Source organism: Gasterosteus aculeatus, chromosome 15 (assembly GCF_964276395.1).
Source record: "Gasterosteus aculeatus chromosome 15, fGasAcu3.hap1.1, whole genome shotgun sequence".
Lineage (NCBI taxonomy): Eukaryota > Metazoa > Chordata > Actinopteri > Perciformes > Gasterosteidae > Gasterosteus > Gasterosteus aculeatus.
The window spans coordinates 14,288,929-14,314,500 of record NC_135703.1 but is presented as its reverse complement, the minus strand read 5'-3'; the positions used below and the strand labels follow the sequence as shown (position 1 = coordinate 14,314,500).

At 41.7% G+C, this 25,572-nt stretch overlaps 1 long non-coding RNA gene across 1 annotated transcript; it reads left to right on the top strand.

The window, feature by feature from the left end:
* The first annotated feature begins 24,196 nt into the window (after window positions 1-24,196).
* LOC120833245 (uncharacterized) lies at window positions 24,197-25,278 on the top strand. Its single transcript, XR_005714288.2, has 3 exons — window positions 24,197-24,304; window positions 24,412-24,489; window positions 24,858-25,278. It is a non-coding gene; the product is annotated as an uncharacterized LOC120833245 (long non-coding RNA).
* Window positions 25,279-25,572: the final 294 nt, after the last annotated feature.

The window sequence follows — 25,572 nt, the reverse complement described above, 5'->3', positions numbered from 1 at the left end:
CTGTAGTTTCTGCATTGCAGGAGATCTCTTTTAATCAGCAGTGGTGTGGGTATCAGTCTGTCTGACAGATGGTGATGATATGTTTCATTTGAAGATAATTGCTCCTCCTCAGATGTACATTTTGTTCAAGTGTGAGCATGTTTCATATTCCAAATGCCTGTTAGTGTTTGCTTCTTTAAAAAAAATAACACACGGTTGGAGCATTTTAAAACGGAAAATTATAGCCAGAACGTCAATTAGGTTTTGTAAAGCATTCATTGTCATTTATGTGGGGGTGAAAATAACATCATTGCAGGTGAAAATGTGAAATCAGGTGTGGGATGAGAGTGCTGATTGAGGCGGAATCTGAGATGACAAGCCTGAGAGAACAGGCTGAAAACCAACTAGGATGATGTGAAATGTGTGACACACACAGGTAGTCACGTGGATTGTTATCCCGTCAAGTCATTGTCAACCACACGCTTGGGTGGTGGTTTGGTTGTCTAGACCTACATTTTTTGGAAGACGTAACTTAAATAAAAAAGAAGTAAGATGCACGTAATGAGTGGACACCAGAGGTGTACTGAGAGCGTCTTGGTGTGCAGCTCAGCGCCAATGACCCAGTGCCACTGTGTGAGAATAAGTATCTGTTGCTTATTACTTAGTCTGTTCCTTTTAAGTCATTTTATTTCCAAAAATGACAGCATAATGAAATTGTCGACACCATAAGCTTACCATGGCTCTCTTCTATGGTCATTTCCACAACATTGCAGGCGTAACCTTCACCGTCTTCACAACATTCTGTCCTCTGTGTGCTGCTGTTGTATCAGATGTGTCATGCAATAATATCAGAAGTTCTGGTTTCCCTTCCGCATCTTGTGCATTTGATAGCAATTTCTCTTGCAAGATGTTTCTTCGAAAAGCAACACTAAAGTAGGGTGAGATTTTTAGGTTACGATAATGCTCCAATTACAAATGCAACATAATATCTCCTGAGCTGTGCACCACCTCGAGCTATGAGACATGTGATGAAAAAGTTTTCTAATCGCTTCCCCCCTTTTTAGCGTGACATCCTCTCTTCACATTGGTTAATGCAGGCAGTGCAAGAAGCTGGAATAAAAAAATATCTGCATCTGCACTTGTTGCCGTAGGGATTCACAAATGCTGAAAGAGATATATCAATAAATATTAAACAATCTATAGCCAACTACATGTCTTGCAGACACACACACACACACACACAAACAGAAATCCTCTGTCTCAGTGTGGTGGTTTGCTATTTGATGAAACATGAATTTCCTTCTCATTTAGCAGGTAACTGTGCTTCACAGCAGCAGTTATCATGTAGACATAATGCGGCCCGTTTTCACTAAAATCAGTGTGACATATTAGCCCTTCCGCAGTATGGTGTAATTGCCGGAATATGCTTTGTCTTATACTGGATACGCAAACATAAGTGCAAATTAGTTTTCTTGCAGAAGTTTTGAAAACTGCCTTGAGACAAAATGTTTTTAATGAAATGTTAGATAATCAATATACCTGAAAACTGCCTTTTTTTCAACGCAAAACCAATACTTTGAGCAGAGGCAGCACAGATTATTCATCAGGATGACCTAAAACCGGCACTCACACTTTTCTACTCGCAGTCTGTCTTTTCTTTATTAACGGCTCATTGACACCCAAACTCCGATTGATCAATGGCTGCAAACGTCAGTTATGCACCGTAGCGCTGTTAGCACCCCCTGATGCTTATGCAGGAACTGGTTTGTGTTTGGCTTCAGTTGCTTGTGTAATGAAGCAGAGAAAGAGATCAATCAGTAGATCAGTAGCTGTCGGAACAGTTAACATTGTGTTTTGCACGAAGGCGGCTAGAGCTCCCACTGCTTTAAAACAGAAAGGGCTACATTTCAACAAGGCCTTGTGTTGACAACTTTACACAACGGAAAAACTACAGTGTTGAAAAGTTGATGTAATTTAAAACACTAACTAACCCTAACGCCGGCGTTATTGGAGATCAGTTATGTGATTGGACTGATCTGATATATCAGTGAGGTTTCACCCAACAACTCATGTGTATCATTCGGACTGAAGAAGAAATTGTCCTTAAACAACTTTTAAATTCTTGTAAATTAAATTTAGTCTTTTTAATTGTATTGTCACACCTGTATGTCTAGTTGAGTCTATGTCCTGTCTCCATGTCGGTTTTCGTGACTTCCTGTTTCGTTTTGAAGTTTAACTTTCCTCTCATTTCAGGTTCCTTGTCCCCCCTGATTCCTGATTGTGTCCACCTGTACCCTTTTCCTCCCCATGTGTTATTATAGCCTGCATCTCCCTTTGTCTTGTGCCAGTGTGTAAACCTACGTCGTCATACCAGCAGTGTAGCCATAGTTTGCCGTCTCTTGATTACCGTTTTACCTCGTGTGAGTGATTTTTCTTTAAAGCTCTTTTTTGTTCCCGCGTCGGGCCTCAGTTAGTTTTGATAGTAACTCTGTTTTCCTCCTTCTGAAACGTCCTTAGTTTTTGGATATAGTTTCGTACTTTGTATGAAATAAACTATCAACCTGCTCTGCGTCCTGCCTCCCGAACGGTTCTGACATGTATTCTTTCATTATTATTGCATTTAAAAATCAGAAAGAGTAGGAGTGATGCCGTGTTGGCAAGAACCACTTTTTTTACATAATTTATTGTCATTTGATTCAGTCATGTGAGGCTGATATGTGACGCATAATTACAATTTCCCCAAAAGACGGCACATCAGACATAATATTCTGGGTTATTAAATAAATCCTCCTAAATCAAAAGATAAAGAAATAAAAACACATTCTGCAAGTAGAGATGATTCTTGTGCATCGAAGCAGGACGCAATACACGTACGCAGTAGAAATACAGAATGCATGTGTGCAGATAACAAACCCCATCAGACCTCTCTCTGGCTGTAAAAGCCGACTGAAGGGGGATCCAGCTGTGATCAGCTGCCGCTGTCACCAGAGACTCGCGTCGCTTCACATGACGCATCTCAAATACATTTCTTTGTTTTCACTCTCCTTGCAGGGTTTCATTGCGTATCTTTGCTTCCCCTGGTGAGAGGGTTAAAGAAGAGAGTGGATGCTATAAAGAGACTTGGGAGCCCAATTGCAAAGCTTTAAACCATGAACCCTCAGGTACTTACTGACGTCACCTGTTCCTGTGTGGCCTGGAAATGGCACTTTTGCACTCTCACCCCTGGTTCCCTATCCCTGCTGATTACTTGAACCGGCCCCCATCAAGCTCATCCCGAGGAAGTGCATCTACTCTCCTCCGTTCCCTCGCTGAGCAGCTGCAGAGTCCACAACGCACAGTTCATTCAAATGATTTTATGCAGATGTTTAGTCAGGAGGAATATCTCAACACTGATTTTCATTCGCAATTTCTCTCTCCCTGTGATTACTCAGCTGCTTGTTGGCGCTCACCTTCAATTAACCAACCAGATTCTGCACCCTTTAATTAAGCCAATCACATTGTTGCTGTTGTCTATATTAACCTCTCTGCTGCTGTCAGTTGTCATTACATTACATACCATTTAGCTGAAGCTTTTATCCAAAGCCACTTACAATGAGCAGTTAGAGGTTAGGGGTCTTGCTTAGGACACGCATGACCTGATCAAACCGCCCACCCTGCGGTTACCAGAGGAGCCTCCCTACTCACTGCGCCATGGTCGCCTCATTTGAGATCAAATCGGATGCGACCATCCGCCACCTCATTCACCTCCAGTTGGCATCAAAGTCATTCACTAGAGGGTTGTAGCACCTCCCTTTATCGCACCACCACCAGTGTCTGGACTCCAAGGGAGATTAGGTCTCATCTGCCCTCAGCATCCATCACTTTCATCTACTTCAGGACGGAGTTCAAATGCCAAATTATTTGCAATTTCTGTATTTTATGCATACATAATATATTATTGTTAAATTCTAATGAAGTCCCTCCTGATTGAGATATAGATTGGGTAGGGGGGGGTCAAGGCTTTTCCAAAGGTGGTCTTCGCCAACTTCATTTAATCAATTTCACTTTCCTTCAACTGGCCGCAAGCAGATTGGGCAGTGGACCAGTTTTGAGATGGTTAAGATAAAGTCGTACATGGAGTACACACAGTACTTCATGTGAGTTTTTGAATTATTTTACTACGTGGTGTTAGAGACTTTCACATAATTGATTGTGAAATCACCCAAGTCCCACCATGAGGCATCTCAAACCACATGAACAGGTCTGAAATGAGGTATTCCTCAAATTTTAAAGATAGAATTATAGGTTCCATGCAGTGGAGCGGGACCACTTGCTGCTGACCAACAAAAAAAAAACAGTTTGCTGAAGTAACATATTTTTTCTAGAGGGAAGTAGTCCATTAAGACATTAAATGCCCGAGAGGCAGCGATTAGAGGCATTACCATGAACGATACACCACCAACCGGTGCATGTTTAAATATGTATACTAAATGCAAACATAAACCTTGCAGACTCACACATGCATAATGGATGGTAGGCATTATCAGTCTGTTCTTTCTACACCAGCTGCGTATTCATGAGATGAGATTGCAGAGAAGGGATGGAATCACAATACCTTCATACACAGAGACTGACTAAGCGGTGACTAAGTAATTGTGAATGCACAACAACAACAAAAAGGACTGGTCAGGCGTTGGAGAGTGATTATGAGCCAAGTGAATACTCAAGCCAAAGTCTCTTGTACTAGTACAAAGACATTCTTAGTCTAGCTTAGCATACAGACTAAAATCATGGGGTAGCAGTGAAACGGGCTGTATCTCAAACAGTGCTTGGTTTTAGTTTTGGTCCATATAGGCAATGGATCTTAGCCTGGCAACCTCACTAACTTCTGGACACTCCTTTTTAAAAGTAGTTAAATCATGAATGAGTTACACTTGAGTCATTGAGCTGAAGAGATATTAAGAAGTTAGCCCATTTCATTCTAACAGTAACCACATGAACCTTTGAACATGAAGACCTTTCTCCAGCTCTACACTCATTTGAACATCAATATATTTGTTCATTTGTTGAATGATGGACCCAGTTAACATTGAGGCCCCCAAATATACACTTCTACCTCATTAGTAAGATGAATGTCAGAAATTGCGTGGGGAGAAAGGCAGGACTCAAATGCAGTTTTTTCAAACAAAAAAAAGGGACTTTAATAGTCAAAAGGTTTTCAAAATCAAAGGCAAAAATGTAGGCATGAAGCAGAAACAGGAACCATGAACCATGAACGGGAACAGGCACATGGATAGGGACTAGGACTTCCAAAAAGTAACAATGACGCGTGACAACAGACACACATGGCTTAAATACACTAGGGAGGTGCAGGTGATTGGAAACAGCTGGAAACAATCATGACACGGCAGACAATCACAGGGGAAGACAGGACAAGGCAGGAAGTGACGTGACCCAGGGAGAACAGAGGCAAGAAACTACAAAATAAAACCAGACATGAACCCAAACCGTGACAATAAAAGCAAAGTGGGGCCAAAGTGTATTATGTTGAGTGGATTCACAAGACCTGACAACATGTACAGCTTGCACTCTTTACTTACTTTACACTAAAAAACACACATGACCAGGTTACAGGCTGAAGTAGTGTGTCTGTCTGCTCTTATTTCTGCTTGTGCTTATCTGTGAGGGAAAAGGTCTTGCATATCTGGAAAATATGACATTTTGGTCCATGCATAATTATTCTCTCTCTTTGTAGAATATGCACTACGTTCAACTAGTTAAAACCATATTGGCTCAATTACAAGTGCTGTACCAGCAGTATGCACACTTTTTGCCAGTGGCCACCATTAAAGGGAATACTTTATAATGTTAATGTTGATTGTTTCCTCTCAATCCCTAGTGTGTGCTGAGTCAATTCTAATCCACAGCAGGAATGACAGACCTTGCCACTAACAATGAAAATTAATTAGTAAAGTAATTACTGAATGTGTTTTGTATGGCTATTGCTGAAAGAGTGTTTAACAAAAGTAGTAAAGAAAATGGGATTCATTTATACATTATTACAATAATATTGTTATAATATAACAATCTTTCTTGAGTTTTTTATGGTACTTGTTTTACATTCTTCAGTGTGCAAAGGTCTGTTTTTTCAGTTTGCAGAGTGCAATGAAGAGAAACAGAGTGCATGCAAATGAACGGTGGAAACCTAAACTGCTGGTTTGTCTTATCGATGAGGTTTGTGTAAATTATTATATGCAGACATCCTGTCTGGTCTTTGTTGTGTCTTCTTCCGGGAAAAACTTGGAGGAATACCTCCACTTCTCATCCATATCAGCTATCCATCTTGTCTATCTGGAGCTGAATCTGTGAGGATCCCTGTCTGACCTATTGTGTGTCAACCTCAATCTCCTCTCCCCATGTGTCCGTGTGCCCATTGTTTGTTTTCTCGGTCCTCCCTCCAGACACCTCCCATGGCCACACCCCTGATTGGTGCGGAGATGCAGACGATCTGACTCGTTACCACCAGCAGTATATCAACCCTCGTCCTGCAGGCCTGGGTTGTCGGTCCATATCGTCTTCTGCCTTGGTCGTCTTCACCATCATTCAGTAAATTGGTTGTTGCCTGCTCGTGGACTAATTCACTCTCCTCTCCCAGTGTCCAGCACCCGATCGAGCTGCCTGCCCTCCGGTGTCGAGCCACGGGACGTCACACCAACTGCGCTATTGACCTGCATCTGGGCGCTTCATTCCCTTCCAGTCGGTTATATAACCTGTCAAGACCAGAGGAGGCCTTCTCACAATCGTTGAAGGCTGGAATCATTCGCCCCGCCTCATCACCACTCTGAGCTGGATTCTTTGTCACTAAGTAGGAAAAAAGCCTCCAGCCCTGCATTGACTATCGGGGGCTGAAAAGCATCTCCTCCAGGACCAAGTACCCTCTGCCTCTTGATTAACTCTACATTCAAACTGCTGTCTGGAGCCACAATCGTCACTAAGGTTGACCTCCGCAATGGCTACCACTTGGTGCGGATCCGTGCAGGGGATGAGTGGAAAACAGGGTTCAATACCCCCCTCGGTCACTTTAGTACAAACGGCATGACCAAGTACTCAACCAACGCCCCCGCTGTATTGCAGGCGTTGGTAAACGACGTACTTCGGGACTTTTTGAACCGTTTTGTCTTTGTGTATTTAGATGACATCCTCATCTATTTTGTGGATCTGCAACCGCATCAGCGCCATGTCCGCTTCAGTGCCTACTGGATAATAAGCTGTATGTAAAGGCAGAGAAGTGCAAGTTCCATGTGACCTCTGTTCAGTTTCTGGGGTTCCTCATCGAGAGGGGTCAAGTGAGAACGGATCCGGAGAAAGTCAATGCGGTGAATGGTTGGCCCTTTCCTGTCGGAAACAACAAACTATTTTTGGGGTTCTACCGCCGATTTATCGTGGTTAACATCCCATTGTGGACCCCGTTCCTGGTCCCATTGTCGCGGTCGGGGTTTCCAGTACCTTGTGGACTGGGAGAGATATAAAGGTAGAGCAACGCTCATGGGTGCCCCGCTCTAGGATCTGTGAGCCCACTCTGATTCGTGATTTTCGTCGGCTGCACCAGGACCAGATGGGCAGATCGCCTGGAGGCTCCCGTTGAGAGGGGAGGATCTCTGTCTGATCTATTGTGTGTCAACCTCTCTCTCTACCTCAATCTCCTCTCATGTGTCTGTGTGCCCATTGTTTGTTTTGTCGACCCTCCCTCCAGACACCTCCCATGGCCGCACAGCTGCAGACGATTTGGCTCGTTACCACCAGCTGTATCAACCCTGGTCCTGCAGACCTGCCTTGGTAGACTTCACCACCATTCAGTAAGTCTTTTGAGCCTGCTTGTGTACTAATTCGCTCTACTAGTGTTCAACACCTGATCGCGCTGCCTACCCTCCGGTGTCGAGCCACGGGATGTCACACCGTCGATCTGCCAGCACTCTGGTGTCGAGAACCTCATATCGTTGATTCGACCGCCTCCTGTGTCGGACCTCACATTCCCGCCCTGTCAAGGATTGAAATAGAATCTGCATACCTGATTCTGTCTCCTCTAGCATTTAGGTCCTAACTTTGACATAGAACCATCTTACAGAGCTGGAAGGCAGTTTGTAAACTGAGAAGTTTGAGTAAAAAAGAATACATCTACATTTCGGATGGGACACTTCACTTTCTTGTCAAGAGATGAATACAACCTCTAAATACAAAGCTATCTTAAGTCATTTTAGCTTAGCGTACCTTGACTCTGGAGATAAAAAAAATAATTGATTGTCATCACTTGCCACTAGAAGAGACTTTAAGAAGTTACTACCAGCTAAAGGAACATCCACCACAGACCCATGGTAAAATCAATTGAGTTCTAGAGATGCCAGCATAGGTTTATTTTTTTTACCTACATAGCCAAGCTTGCTTGTTGAGAGGCACTATACACAGACGACACAGAGATTGAGATCAGATTGAAAGGAAGAGACGAGTAACAGAGTACCAGAGACAGAGGTTGATGAGGGTCTAAAGGTCAGTGTAAAAGTCTGACCTTCAGTTTGACGGATGCGTTTGCCGTTTACAGGACTGTAAGTAGAACATCTGTCAGTATGAGCTCCAGTGAACCGTGAGCTGCTCAGTGTTTGTCCCTCTCACTTTGTGTCCTTCAAAAAGCTTTGCTGACTTTGCTGATCACTCTTACACTGCCAAGGCGTTGTCTGCTAAAAAAGAAAGGTTTAAAGTAACCCAACACCTTCACACTCTGTCCCTGAAAACATCAAATAAAGCCAGAAATCTGGGGGGTATTATGGATTCAGATTTACACTTGGAGAGTCACATCAAATCAGTAACAAAATCGGCCTACTACCACCTCAAAAATGTAGCACGACTTAGAGGGCTCATGTCAGCTCAAGACTTAGAAACACTTGTACATGCCTTTATAACTAGTAGGCTAGACTATTGTAATGGTCTCCTTGCAGGTCTTCCAAAAAAAACTGTCAGGCAGCTCCAGCTTGTTCAGAACGCTGCTGCTAGAGTTCTAACAAAGACCAAAAAATGTGAGCACATTACACCAATTCTTAAATCCTTACATTGGCTCCCAGTATGTCAGAGAATTAATTTCAAAATCCTACTGCTCACATATAAATAACTACATGGTTTAGGGCCAAAGTATATCACTGATATGCTTCCACTACATAAGCCTTCAAGATCACTAAGATCTTCTGACACCAATCTGTTAGTGATTCCCAGAGTAAATACAAATCATGGGAAAGCATCATTTAGTTACTACGCAACAACAGCTGGAATAAACTTCCTAAAGATTCAAGACTTCCCCCAACTCTGACCCCGTTTAAAACAAGACTGAAAACTTTTATGTTCAGCTTCGCTTTCTGCTAAATTTGACCTACATTGCACTTTTAACCTCTGCCTTTAATTAAACAATTTAAATAATATTTTAATTTATAATTTTATTTGCTGTTTTTCAATTGTCTGCATTTTATTTCACTTTATTGTATGAAATGTTATGATGTGAAGCACTTTGAGTCTGCCTTGTGTATGAAAAGCGCTATACAAATAAAATTGCCTTGCCTGGCTATCCAAAGAATCATTTTGTCCTATTTGCCAAGCAAAAGCTATTTTATACCACAGTTTATAAAGTTGTATAGAAAAAAATATATAGACAAAAGTTTGTCATATTGATGAAATCTTGTAAGCCCAAATTGAGGTAAAATAAACTTCTTATTAATCACAGAAAGACAAATTGCCTTTGTATAAAAGTAGCTGCTATTCTTAATCAGTCCACTGGGGCGTCTACTGTTATGAGTGTTAAGCGCATGTGCTACACTCTTAGATAGGCACGTACCATCTGTGACACTTCACGCTTCTCCATTTGAATTGCACCCTACAGATGGGCTTTACATTCCAATCTTTTCCATCCCCATTGGAGGCGATTGCCTAAACTTAAACGTGGGCTATGCTCAGAAGGTGGTGCTTATCCATGTTCTAAGTAAAGTAAATGTTCTAAGTGTAAGAAAATGCAACAGTGAAGATACGGTTAATGAATTGGGCACGATGTGTGTTAAAATTAGCTATGCAAGGAAGTTTTTAGCAGTAAAAACTGGGCCCTCTCCATGCCTGCACCCTACCTCTCTCCCGCAGCACCTCAGACATTCTCTATCACTCGCCACCTGGAACAGAACTATAAAACTATTTTAAATCTTCTTTTAACAGTGATACTCGTTAACTTTTGTTTCTTACTTGTTAACTGTCATATTGTTACTTCTCTCATTGTGTATTTTTATTTTTTTACCATGTGAGGTGCCTTGAGTACCTTTTTTAAGGTGCTACAGAAATTGAATTTATTGTCAGGAAACATTTATTGCCAAAATATGTCAAACATACAAGGAATTTGTCTTGGCGGTTGGTGCGTGACAGTAGACACAAACAGACAATAGACAACAAGACAGCAGTGCGAAAGTAATAAAATGAAATAAAAAAAAGAAATGCAATGCTAATGTAATGGGTTAGTAGAATAAGGCTATGGGTTAGTATAAAATACGAATAAAGTTAAAGTAAAAAATTTGTGTGGCGGGAGGTCTTAGTCTTGATGGACCTCAGCCTCCTGCCAGATGGAAGGGGCACAAACCGTTTTTGTCCGGGGTAAGAGGGGTCGGCTACGATCTTTTTAGCTTGCTTCAGAGACCTGGAAGCGAACAAGTCCTGCAGGGACGGCAGATTGCAGCCGATCACGCTCTCTGCAGAGCGGATGACACGCTGCATCCTGCCCTTGTCCTTGGCTGTGGCTGCAGCGTACCAGACGGTGATGGAGGAGCAGAGGATGGACTCGATGATGGCCGTGGACCATCATCGTCTTTGGCAGGTTGAATTTTTTCAGCTGCCTCAGGAAGAACGACCTCTGCTGAGCCTTCTTGGTGATGGAGCTGATGTTCAGCTCCCGGGTGATGATGGAGCCCAGGAAACAGAAGGAATCCACAATAGTGACGGGGAAGTCACACAGGGTGATGGGGGAGGGTGGGGCTCTGTTCCTCCTGAAATCCACAACCATCTCCACTGTCTTTAGAGCGTTGAGCTCCAGGTTGTTCTGGCTGCACCACAACACTAGATGGTCAGACTCCCATCCTGGCGTAGGTTCCTGGGAAGTCCAGATGCTGGAGGATGTAGTGGAGGGCCATGTTGACAGCATCGTCCACAGACCTGTTGGCTCTGTAGGCGAACTGCAGGGGGTCCAGGAGGGGGTCGGTGAGGGACTTCAGGTGGGTCAGGACTAGCCGTTCAAAAGACTCCACGACTACAGAGGTCAGGGCGACGGGCCTGTAGTCATTGAGTCCTGTGATCCTGGGCTTCTTGGGAACAGGGATGCTGGTGGAGGCCTTGAAGCAGGCTGGTACGTGGCATGTCTCCAAGGAGGTGTTGAAGATATCAGTGAACACCGGAGACAGCTGGTCAGCACAATGCTTCAGGGTGTGAGGGGAAACAGAGTCCGGGCCGGCTGCCTTACGGGGATTTTGTCTTTTAAAGAGCCGGTTAACGTCTCTCTCCAGAATAGAGGGTCGTTGCTGGTTGGGGAGGGGAAGGTATTATAGATGAAGAGGCGTGAGCCCCTGATGGGCTGGGGGAGGGCGGGGAGAGGGACTGGGGCAGGTTGGTGGGGGATGGGATCAGGACATTGTCTTTCGAATCTGCAGTAGAACTCATTCAGCTCTTCTACAAGGCGGAGGTCATTCATGGAGTGGGGGGTTTTTGGCTTGTAGTTAGTGAGGTGTTTGAGACCTCCAAACCGAGGCAGAGTCACTTGCTGAGAACTGTTGTTGGAGTTTCTCAGAGTACAGTCGTTTAGCATCTCTCACCGCCTTGCTAAACTTGTATTTTTACTCTGTGTACAAGTCTTTTTCCCCACTCCTAAATGCTCCCACTTATTATAATTATATAAAGGTCACATGCTCTCTCACAGCAGTTATACCTATAATGTCCTACGCCCACACCCTCCCCTAATTGGTTATTGCCAATACTCATGGCCTTTGCTAATTTGGTTGATTAAGTGTTTGGCCTGTCCTAAGTTTCTTACCAATCAGAGGCAGAGAAGGGTCGGTGCACCATAACCTGCTCTCTGGGTTGTGCTGAGACGTAACAATGTGTCTTTCCTTCTTCTTCAGGGAGAGCGTGTATCTTTTTGAAAACCAATTTTAAAGGTTAGGTAAATTGTATAACTAAATTGTATAACTAAAGTGCTTGTCTGGTGTTCACATTGGGGTAAGGGAATGGTTTAATTTTTACTGTATTTAAATCGATAAAAAAATATGTAATTTTTAGAACCCTGAACAGTCTGCAGTCTCTCATCAAGCAACTCTAGTTAATTTTATATTCCTGACCAATTCAGAAACACCTTCACATTTTATCGCAAAAGCTTCAAGAACATCACACCGTGTATGTTCTGAATAAAACGGAACACAGAAGTGAGGATGATATTATGAAGATTGTCCTCGCTGACCAAGCCTACACTCACCTCTTACATGTGTTTGTTTTTTTAAGAAAGAGAAACAGAGAGCTTTATAATATCTTTAGTTATACCGCACAAAACAAAGGTGAGAGCTTAGGAGACAATAAATTATTCAGCACACTGCACTCAAAGCTCAAGCTCAACTGAAAGCACACACTATCAGAGTTAAAAATGCGATGAACAGGAAGCAGATTGGCCTCAAGTAAAAAAGCCTGCATCCTGCACAGCCCAGTCACGAGGTAGAAACAAGAAAAATGCCAGTCCAGTCAATTCAGAGGTCCCGTAAAGGAAGTCTGTTGAGGTTTATTTATCAAAAAGCCCAGGGGGCTTGGCGTTTGACAAGAGGCAAGTATTTTTTATCGGACTGATACTCCAGGTGATAGGGGAAATCTGTTCAAAATTAGGTGGAAAAAAAGAAGAAAATGTACTGTCGTATGGTTCTCTGGGAATTTGAAGGAGTGCTGCAGGAACTGTAATTTGATTAATATCAAGCAGGTCATTGACGAGTCCTCCGAGGCAGTTAAGGAAGCTCGGTGAGAGTGCGAAAAAAGAGAAAAAGAGACAGACGCACTGGTAAATGACTGAAACCATGATATCAGATTAGAGGAAGGATACATATATAAAAGGCTTTTGAAAAACCCTACTGACCGGTATAGTAATCCCTGCACTCACCCACATCTTTTTCAAGCTCTTTTTGGGTAAGACCATTTATTAGCCAGCACAGGCCTCTTTTTAACCTGATCTTTTAGTAAATTAAAATAGTTTCATCTTTGAGTGTCTGCACTTTTTCTCTTTGTGTCATCTTCATTGTAAAGCAAGAAGGAATTCCGCAAATAGACACACACCGTGTCCGTTATTGTTTCCACCTGTGTCCAATCACCTGCACCTTCCCATTGTATTTAAGCCATGTGTGTCTTTTGTCCTTTGTCGTGTCATTTGATGTCTTCCCTGTTCCTCTTCTGCGTTTCGCCCCTCAGCAGTTTGAGTTGAATCAATAAAGTAGTTTTGGTGGTAGAACTCTGCGTTTGGGTCCTGACGCAAGAAGCGAACGAACGTGATCAAAAATTGGAAGCCCGGTCGGGGACGTCTGGAAGGATTCAGCCGAACAACTTCTCTCGTTCTGGTAGATTTATTTGTCAGATCACAAGTCAAGTATCAGCGCTGCGTTTGCAAAGGCAGGAGCAGCACAGAAGAACAACCGACTAACATCAGGAAAAACATTAGTTTGTATTTCTTGTTAGATATAAAATAAAAGATTTCTTTTGGACCTAAACTGGCGTTGAGGAGGAGCAGGTTCTCTCGCCACAACACAAGATCCAATCACATGCATTGGGAAAACCGTTTTTGATCACTCTGCCTACCCAATCGTGACACATTTACTCCAAATGAAAAGGTGTATTGTAAAGCTGTATAAATTACATCAAAATGATACAATTTCAAACAGCTGTTATACTGTCACTCTAATTACAGTCCTGGTCAGAGATAAACACAGTACTGTAAGATTTACACTTTTATTACAAAGTAAATTGCAGGCAGCTGTGGTTGCCAGAATTTCATTGCAAAAAATACAGTATACAATTGTTTGGAATGGATTTTCTGCTTTTAGTAAATCACAAAAGGAAATATAAAATAAAGTAAAATGCAAATCAAGATACAGTCATCCTGAAGAAACAGCATGTGTCCATAAAGGATAATCCATGAGTAAACATGATGAGTCCTTTGCCATGAGTTGGTCTAGAGTAACAAATCACTGAGTCCAGACTTGACTGGACTCAGTGAGGTCAGAGGTCACAAAACCCGGTGTAGAGTCTCCCACGTACATCATGTTCAGGATCAAAAGCGGGTAGTTTCACTAATTCTGCTTAAGGACTCATATGTTGACCAGTCAGTATTCAATGTGTGATGGTCCTCTGCAGCCCAAAAACAGAAAGAAAGGAAAATTAGATTGATGCTGCATGTGTGACTGACTTTCCATAAAAGAAATAATTACACAGAACGAGTGCCTGGACCACACAAAATTATTTTCTATCCCCCTTTCTTCCCTCAGATAAAAAATGCGTAAGTTCATTGTTTTGTAACTTTTTCCTTCTTCTTGCCATCCTTGTATGTCTTACAAAAAGAGAGGTGCTTGGTCTTTACAACAAAGATCTATTTTTAGCTAACTTTAACAGCCTTGTTTCCCCAACACACCTTCTATTGAAAGGTTCTTCTATATCTTGATGATCTGAAGTCATAATAAAATACAACAATGCGAGAACAGGAAAACTGCCAATACTGCTGATACATCATCATAGCCCGCTGTAATTGCGGTCTTGCCATCCCAACGTAACCTCACTGCTGTCAAAGTGGCAGTGAAGAATTACGCATGTCCGATCATTAAACAATAAGTCTACGAACGGGCCCCTGATCTGATGAAATGTCAGTTGTACCCAGCCTTTGCTCGAGTATGAGCATGCTTATTCCGCCTACACGGAGGGATCATTTTGACCAGCAGTCCTCCTGCAGGGTGGCCCAATCTCCAAAAGAGGCTGGAATAGGATGACGTTGGGATGGAGAATCAGCATGTGCAGTGAGGATGAGTAATTCGTCAGGTCCTCTTACACAACCAGGAAAAACAACAAAGTGTAATTCACAAAGTCCAAATATTCATATAAAATGTCAACAACAATTAATTTGTATGGTACCCATACTGTATTGTGGAACCACAGATACTTCCACAAACTGCTAAGCTGACTTGACGAGTCGTAACTGAGTTGGAATAAAACATTTTCAACCAACCAGAAAGGTGATAATTACCTTTCATGACCTGAAACGTATTTCAAGACAAAAACAAGCACAGCTCCCAGACCAGGCTATGCTTTGGCAAACACGAGGTAGCCACACCTCACGGCATACACTGCTTCATTATCTACTTTACCCTGAATTATGTCCGAATTGACTAATTTAACATCATGGTTGTTATGACTACAAGATCATAGACATTATAAGGACATTGTTTCCTAATGTAATAAACTGCGTCAAATACATTCATCTTCTCATAAACAAATCGGACTTCTTTTCAAAACCACTTGAGTTGCCCCATGTTGGCCATTAGAGAGTAATCTGCAGGTCAATAAAACATGAATCATGAATCTGAAAGTGACGTAAAATCTGCTCATTTTCCAGCTATTGGAACTAACATTGCTATGGATTTTGCCCAGATCCAATAAACATTATTCAACCAGCGTGCATTACTGCATCTGTCTTAGGAGCAAGCATTTCCCCACCACCTTGAAATTGAAAAACATTTGATGCCAGAGCAAATGTATTAGCATTAAGTGCAGGCACAATCACTCCAACTAGCATTTTGGTGCCATTCATTACCCTGCTTCATCAGAGTGCGTTGTATTTGTGTTAATCTGTTTGTCTGGCTTTCTTTTCCAAACGATGGTTTATTTAGTCAAACTTCCCCTCTTATCTTAGCTTATTTATATTCTTTGTCTTACCTGCATGCATTCTTCCCCATCGTATCACTCGTTTATCTTTTGGCAGTTTAGTTCTTTGCTAATCTTGTTTTAATTGTGGTTTAATTTTCTCCTTTTGCGCTGCCTCCTGATCAATTTACCGTCGCAAATCAGTAACATGACCCCTTCTCCGCTCCGAACATGCACACTATCTCCTCTTTCCTCTTCCTCCATCACGCTCTCATTAATAGTTCTGTGAGTGCTCTCCAGCTGTAAAGGACTCAAAGCCACTCACAATCATGTGCAATTCATATTCTCGTCACGCCAATTGTTCTTTCTCTGTCCCCCTCTGTGCGTCGGCTTTGCTCCCTCTCTCTGGCAACATAACGCTATCTTTATTCTGATCACACCTTCCTTTATCTTTCCCAACCACATGAATTATCTGGGTTATCAGGATGTACTCTGGATGTTTACGGAATCCATTTTTGTGTGTGTATATTTGTATTTTTGATGCCACCTTTGCTCTCTAAGTATGCAGCTGGTAATGCTTTTACAAAAAGTTAGGGATTTGACAGGTGTTCGGCTTACATTTTTCAAAGCTAAATCCTAAATGTTGCACCTGAGGGTCCCCATCTAAAGTACAAAACTTCCAACAGGAATGTTGTGTACTCATAACGAACAAATATATGAATGCTGCACATTGTTCGAAACATGAATGTCTTTGCTACATAATGCACATAACCAAACACAACTCCAGCAAGTTAAAAAATATGATATGCAAATGGGTGCAGAACGTTGGTTGCCAATTTAGTATGATGGCAAGTCAGGTCTTGTTTCTCAAGACTATTAAACAGCATCAGTGTAAATTCAATGTTGATTGTCACAACTGATCTGGACATCCATTGAGCGCCCTGCACAGACAGGCAGACCTGGTTGGTTTGAATTTACTTCCATCCTGTTTTATGTACTCTATCATAAGAGTATGACCACAGTATTTCTTCCTCGCAACACATCCTTATTGTTATATCCGTGCTGATAAATAAAAATAAGCCAAGTACATTATATATTATGTAATAAATAGAGATAAGTCCATTACTCTCGCTGAAACGTCTCCCTACCACTACCTCCTACTTTCCAAAGTCCCTGTGAGCTCCTGTACACATTGTTTAATGTCAAAATGTTCCCCATAGATTCTCGTTACATTTCACTGCTTTTTCTCCCTTCAATTATTTTCTCACCCATCTCTTCACACCTTCCCTCCCCTCTTCTATCACCTGTTGTTTCCTGTCCTCTCAGTGGACGTCTCAGTAATATACAGCAATATTTCCTGTTATTAAAGGTTAATTAAAGTAGCTTCAATCTATAGATGTTTTATTGAACAAGGCATTCAGTCTTTTGATGTAATATTTGTCTGAGAAGCTGGTGGAGACCAAAACAGAGCTAAGATGAGAAAGAACATTGCACTCTATGTAATATTGTTCATCAGAAGAAGCTGCACCCATCGGTCTCTGCTCTACCGCCTCCACACACTGGGATGGTAAGGAGCGTGTTTTATTTCACAACAATCGGCACAAGCTGTTAGTCGTGTGAGAGATCTAACCACTCAAATAACATCAATCTACAATCGCAAACGCTGCAGATTCTTGTAGCCTTTGAATCTGGCAATGCGACAGAGTTGAAAGAGTATCCCTTGCCACCACCAGACTCATTTAGACATTGCAATCGGTCTTGTCAACTGATTCAATTTCCAAACACACGCTGAAGTCCAGGCTCTACAAAATATACAACTCTTGTCTTATAAGGGCTCATTACTTTCATCTATTGCCTTCAGCTTAAGCCTGTCTCCCCCTGCAACCAGGGTTTTTACTGCAAAGTGTGGGGACCTGATAAACTCCTGCCGAGTACTCTCTAAAGATTTACCCGCCTTGATACTTATGTGACTTATGACATTCTGGTGGTCAGAAAAGCACAAATAATATTCCTTTTTAATTTCAACGTAAGATTACTGTCAGCACATAGCTGGATTTTAAGGTTTGATTCTGGACAAAACACAGAACTATACCTGTGCCGTATTCATCTGTTAATTCATTTTCAAATCATCTTCACTGTTGTTTACTTTTTTGTTTACATTGTTGTTTGGCTTAATTGAAGTTAAAATAAAACCAATGGTTTTACTCTCAGTTTCCCCTCTAAAGGAAAAGAAGATGGGTTTTAATATCTTATCAAATGCAAATAACTAAATGATGCTTGTTGCTTAATCAATCGCAATAATATTTTGTCCTTTCACTTCAACATATGTAGTGGTGTGTCCTAATCTGTCTCTCATTGATTAATGCCTTGAATGACGTCTAGCAGCTAATGGTGCTATTAACACGAACCGAGCAAACAGCTTCATAAGGGGGAACTGTGACCTTAAAGTTATTAGAGTGGTCTATGTTCACCTTTCAGCAGTACTGGCCTTGGCTAAAGGTGTCAGGTGATCCGTGCTGAGCAAATCACAGCCCAATGGCACCACAGCCCAGTGCATGCTCCACAAACCCCGTCAGGCTGAGGGCGTAGACATTCAGGCAGCAGGCTGCAGTGTTTGTCTGGGAGGGATTATGCCAGGTAAACAGGGGATTTAGCATAATGTGGGCCATGCCTGTTTTGGCTTCAGCGGGATATCGGGTCATGTAAACATTGCTGTGGCAGCTCAATCCAGTGTGGGAGGAGGTGATTAGGGAATTAAGGAGGAATGAGCTGTTTAATCCTTTTAATTTGACTATGCCTATACCTGCTGCTTTCCCTACTATTCACTCACGTTTCCTAAATTGTCCTCCCCTGCTGAGCCGGTTTTCATCATGTTCTTGTTATTTTCTCTTTTTTGCTCTCTCGTACTGTGTGTTGCTCTCTCCCAATTTGTTAAGGGGGAGGACAAAATAAGTAAAGACAACAAAAAGTTATCTTTGTCATGTAAGGCGAAACTACATTCACCATTCCAGTATTTAAAGATGATTTACTTCGCAAGGAAAAATTGGAAGCCATGTTAATGCTCTGGTTTATTGGTGTATTATACGTTCTTAGCCATTTTTTTGCAGACACCCCATCATAATCCAAAGAAGATACTGCTGAAAAATGCACCTTTTTGACAAAGGGGCATACAGCCATAACATCAGACACGCTGCTACGGACACCTTGCAAAGCATTTTATTCATGCGATTTGTCCTTCAGGCATGAAAATCCCTCACCTTTCGGGGAAATTCGCCGTTTTGAAACCAAAATAGGTGACCTTTGTGAACTGCGAACAGGAGCGCGAGATTCAGTGAACTGCGAACAGGTGCAAAAACATGTGTGCTCCGTTTTCCCCAAAACCAGGCCACCATCAAATCCTTAATCCGGCTTCATTTTTTTCTAAACATGTAACATACAATTATATACAAGTTCGCAACGTTATTCACCGATCTCTAATGTATTGTAAATTTGCCATTAATTTTGCCCCCTGCGTCAATTCAATTTAATTAAATGCTGACCGAGTCCCCGTGACTCATGTCTTGTTTCTGCACAAAATTATTCCGCAAATTTGACGGAGCCTCGTAGGCTCCGAATTTTAATCTTGCTTTCTAGCCGTCGTCTAGTCCATACTTTATTTAATTTATTGTGATTTCTAACATAGTCTAAAAGAGGCTTATTGAAACAACCGCTAGTCGCCACTGAACGCCGAACCTCATCCCTCTCCTTTGCTCGGCAACACGATCACGGTCCTGATGCGCCACGTAGGTCTTTAACTCTGTTAGAACATTATACACAGTGCATTACGTATCCAATCTATAAGTTGCGATACTTTTTCCCTCATCCGGTTGAGGCCTATACTAGGTTTTCACTCATTCCTTATTATGACCGATCGGTTAATTAACGCCACCCATTCGCTTAACGTTAACGCTACAAAATCGAACCTTGTCGGTAACACACACAAAGACGTCCAAACAAAACACACACACAATGTGCTTTTTATCACAACTTTATCCAAAGTTGAGAAGAATTTCCTCTAAAATTTAGTTTACCTCAAAACATCGTATTTTGTCCACTCACACCTAAATGTTCTATGATAAACTATACAGCATTTCGGTTTTAAAACAACTGGTTGCCAGTTACCTTTTCGATGGCGCCGTGTGAGTGAAGAAAATCGATCGCTGGGCTCTTTGTTCAGATCAGCTGTTCCTCCGTCCGTCCATCGCTCCTCATCACGTTGGGGTCACCAAATTGCTGTGTCATGTCAAAAATGAAGAAACGCCGGACGGACAGAGACAGTACAGTTTCAGAATCATGGCTGTATTTTCTTAATTAATTTTATGAACCGGGTCGTCAGTTTATTTCTAATGTCCTACATTACCCAGGAGCTTTGTTGACATAGACTTAGCTAACATTGGCTACAGCTTGTTGAATTGATTCATTTAACACAGCAGGAGAGAACGCGACGTTGGCCAGCTAGCTAAAACTCCAGTGAAAAATTATTAGCTAACGCTACCGTTTTTGAGGAGGTAGAATTTGAGGTGAGGGGACTGACAAGGCAGAAGGTAAAATGGTCCACCGTTCTATCAATAAGCAGACCTGCCAACCTGATATGCATTCTGACTTCAAAGTACGCTGGTACGATTTGTCACTCTAAACTACGCAAAAAATTTGTCAAACTAATTTTCGACTAGTTGACCAGCACACATTATATGCAATGCAACATAATGCCTTGTCCCCTATTAGTTGTTGTCAATTCCCCCCCCTCGTCGGTATGCAAAAAATGATCCCTGGGACAAAACCAGCCCTAGAGGGGTAATATCCTTCTCACCTTTTTCACCCTTGACCCGTTTTCATGCCTGGTTCTTTTTCTGTTGTGTTTTTATCCTTGGATTTTAGATCTGTTGGTGGCTCCAACTTAGTTAGAAACTAATTGTCTCAAACGGTGAAAAAACATGTTCACCATTCTATAATCTAGGAGGTCTGACTTCTTTGCAATTTTTTAACATACCTGTGATGAAATCCAGCCTTTTTTTTCAGCGGATAGTTCATAGCAGGGGTGCCCATTAGGTCGATCGCGATTGACCGTTTGACTGCCAAGGCAGTGTCAGTAGATCGCCTGTCATTGATAAAACAAATCAATTCACGCATGCGCAGCCGACCGTGGGAGTTAACGGAAACAAATACTAATTCTCAATTCTTGCTTACTAACAGACTCATTTCATTCAAAAGCGACCCAGGCTGACTCCAATCAGTGCAAGTCATCCAGTAAGGTAATGAACAATGTGTGGAATGGTTGTGACTGTTCTCTCGATTCTGATGGATGAGTGGCTCGTTGTTTTTCTATATTGATTTGTTTTACACTGATGGCATAGAGTGCTGATGTTCCGTTTGGTTACCGCTACTACTCGTTCACCCTATTACCCTCCCCTACTACAAAAACACCAAACGAAATGTAGCACAAAAGTACCACAAATATTCACAATAACACAGAGATGGGCAGCGACTACAAAGACACACATAACAACAAAAAGAGGCTAAATTATTACAAAGACTCTTGCTCCTGTGTAGAGGTTGTGGGCCTTTTATATATTTGTGCCCGGTCCGATTATTTCATAATCCCCTTGTTCTTCCATGGACACTTTATTGGCCACAAAGTCACTTAATGATGGAAACTCTGACTGTAATGTGAATCGTGTCCTTTTTAGTCCTATTCCTGTTAGATGTATCCTACTATATTATCATTTCTAGAAAATGCATGTCGCCAATTGCTTTATTCGTACCAATAAATCACACTGAATTGAAGCTGACACTGAAAGAGTTCAGGACAGCTCTGCCATAAATCTACAGGAAAGGAGGTCATGAAGCAATAGGGAAAGTTCCTGGAGGAAGGACACACCTCCTATGCGCTCCCTACCCACTCTCCTTAATTCCTTTTGGCGCTTTTATCTACATAGGCATGTGTCATTCCGTTCCTCCTCCATGGCAACTCAAAGTATTTAATCTGTTTGCGTATTGCTTTCATATAATGTAATATCTGAAAAATAGGGGCAAAGAGATACTGTACCCATTGTTGCATCCGAACATCTTTCATTAGGTGATGCCACGGTGATAATCTACAATAAACTTCTGATGGGCGAGAGTCTTTCATTTATTGCTTCAATGTGTTAAACCGTAGGATATCTTTTACATATAGATTGTTAAACACCAAAAGGTCAAGCCTTCCAAAATCAACGGAGCACGTTGTTTGTGATTCCCTACAAGGGAATTTGAGTTACACTCATCAGTGTTGCTTAAAAGGTTAAATTGTATAGATCTGTCTCATTCTCTTGGTTGGTACCATCTGTGGGTGGGTTTTGGAATATCAATGTGGGTTATTTTTCCTGAGATTATGAGATTACATTTTTAAAATATCCTAAAAGCTAAGCAATAACTAAATAAATCAAGCAAATGGAACACACACAGTCATACAGTAAAAGCTGTTCTGAAGAGGTGGGTTTTGATTTGTGGTTTGAATGTGGAGAGGTCAGTGCAGTCTCGGGTGAGGGTTAGAGGTGATGAAGGCATGGATCAGAGTTTTGGCAGCACATGTGGAGAGTGATGGGTGGAGAAAGCCAGTTCTAGTGATATGTTTGACATTGTGTTCGAAGGAGAGGTTACTGTCAAACATGACTTAGAGGTTGCGGATGTGTGTGGAGGGGGACTGAGTGGAGTTGTTGAAGTTTTAACTGGTTTAGGTGAGAGAATTTGGACCAGTGTTAGACCAATTCACTCGGATATCTTCTCTGCCAACTACGAACAAAACACCTATCTGTTTAACATGGAAATGTGTGTGTCAACCATACCAAAATATTCCAATTGACTTTACATTGACAATGTTTTCACGGCGCTGGTATCTCAATGTCAACACACTATTTGTTACCATCACTATGCTGTTAAGATACTTTTCACGTGTGAATGTGTGATATCAGGTTTGGAAAATAATAACCTTGGCTCTTTGTCAGCAAAATAAAGTCTTCAGAGGGTTGTTGCCCCTGGCTGCTGACATTTTGAAATTTCAGACCTGTCTTTAATGTTTAAAAGTGCTGACACAACATATAGAGAATGTTGGAAGCTATCAGCAACTGTAAGCATGTACGCAAGTCTATTGCTGTTGAAACCAGTAGGTGTCTTAAGAAAATAGACAGAAATGCTGAGCAAGGGAAAAGCCTAATCGCAGACATGAAATAATAATGATTAGTCTGATTACTTATCTTAGTGACATTGTTTGTTAGAGGAGCGCCTTGCAAGCGGGTTGTGGTTTTTCTACTACCAGAATCATGATGCGAGGTCCATATGGAAGTAAATCTGTGTCATCGGATTTTGAAAGAAAAAGGTGATTGAATTTCTAGCACTGAATATTTATGCATTGAAATCATGTATCTGAATGTTTTTCAACGTTAAAATATTCAACCGCAAATAATTCAACCGCAAATAATTCAACTGCAAATAATTCAATGCAAAGAAATTCAACCGCAACATCCGGGAACCCAAGGAAGAGCAATCGATTCTAGATTTAAGATCGGAAGCGTGCGTCAACACAACTTCGGCTGTCGGCTAGCATGATGATCGGATTTTAGCCATGTCCGTTAACAATGGGGCTTCGGTGAGTGTTTTAACTTTAACTTTATGCCATCAGTGTGGTTTGTGTCTGTAAGGTTCAGTAATAGACAGCTAACATTTGTTCATTAACAGACTGTATAGGACATGAAGCGGAAGTTAAACGAGAGCATACAGCTGGTCAGAATACGCATTTTCTTCTAGTTTTGAATTAAGTTAATGATGCTGTGATGCTTCGACAAGCTATTAGGAGTGATTGGCGGAGTTTTGAAACCAGGAACGTGCTTGTAGAGCGCATAGGAGCCGCTGCAGCGTAGTGGGGGGGCAGTGGCTTTAGCGGAGCGTGTGCAGGCGCATAACCCCGAAAGTACATGCAGGAATAACCGGGGTACTGATGGAGTTCTCTTGGTCTGGTAACCACGTGCGTGAAGCTGGTAACCGGGTTATGAGAACTCCGACTATATCTTGGGTAAGGTGTCCCGTACCACCTACAGCATGGATCAATTATCAGAAGAATGCCCTGGCCGCTCATGCTGGATATGATTCTGGTGCTATAGCCAAACTTAGTACAAAGGATATTGCCTGTCCGATTATCTTAAAATCATGTATATTATACGTGTACTACTGATTTGTAATATCCTTCTTACGGGTTTTTTTCTGTGCTGTATTTGTGATTACAGGGTAACGTTAGTCAGGAAGATATCGTTGAGTCAGCAAGGCGATTATTAGACTTAGTAACTTCTTCTGAGAGACACCGGGGAGCCGATGACACCAATCAAGATATGAGGTTTTGTATTAAACTGCAATTCATGTACATATGGCTTACTTTTACTTATACATTCTATACATGTTGATGATTAGGCTTAATGTATATTTTCGGATCCAATCCGGCAGAGAACAGAGGCGGGGGTGTGAAGATGGGAGTTCAGCCCTTCAGCCAGAAAGACCCTCAGTTCAAATGGAAATGACCAGGTAAAGAAAAATTTGCTATTTCAAATGCAAGTTTATGTATACATACTTTGTAATGATGTCAATTTTTACAGTCAAAACTCCACCCGCTACCTACAGTAAGTAATGATAGACATAGCATTGTGTAGCATTATCAGCTTCTTACTAATATTGCAGCCATCGAAATGTAGGTGTTCATTTTTGTGACCATTCAGTAAAAAAGAAAATTTATATAAGAAATGATCATAGGTTTCAAAGGTCTAAATCAATGCCCGTAACACTTGATGAAAGTATGCAGTAGAATGCCAAGTTTTTCTATATTCATCTATCATGCAAGAGCCTTTTTGTCAACCTTTTAATGTAGTAGGAAAAACTTAACTTGTTTTCTACAGGTCCTTCCCAGGTATGTTTACCAAGGCCAGAGGAAAGAGGCGCTTTCCTGCAGCAAATCTTGTTCCTGCCAAGAGAGCAAAACCACTAGAAGTGGCTTTCTATTTGACGTTTAACTATTTAATGATTATAAAAATGTGTACACTTTGTCCTGACAACTGTGCTTACCTTGCGGTAAAAACCGTCAATCCCACCAAAGATAACAATGTTGTAGCTGCAAGAAAAATGCTGAATTTGTCAACTGTATAGAACGTAATAACTATAAGTAAGAAATAGTGTTAACGCTCAGAACAGAATAACTTTGCTTAAGGGCTAACATACTCTTAATTCATTTGCATTTTGTCAAAAACATTATTTGAAAAGAATTACTGTATTAATTTATGGTTTGTATCAATATGAATTAAAGACTGGGGTCCTGGAACTGAGTAGGTCCGTCGAGCAATGCATCCTAAATGGAGCATACGGGAGATGACACCAGTGGTGTCAACACGGTGCATGGAAGCTCTGACACGGTTATACTGCACCCGTAGTCCTCTGGCTTGCAGAAGTGCTTTCACCATTCGGTATCCAGAATGAGGCTGTCTGGATTTAATCTCTCTCACACACTGGTCTAACTCTTCATCTGTCATGGTGCTGTATAGTGCCTTTATTGAGAGATTATACTCAGCCATGCGCCGGTACACAGTGCTTCTGGAAATCCCCATGAGTTTAGCGATA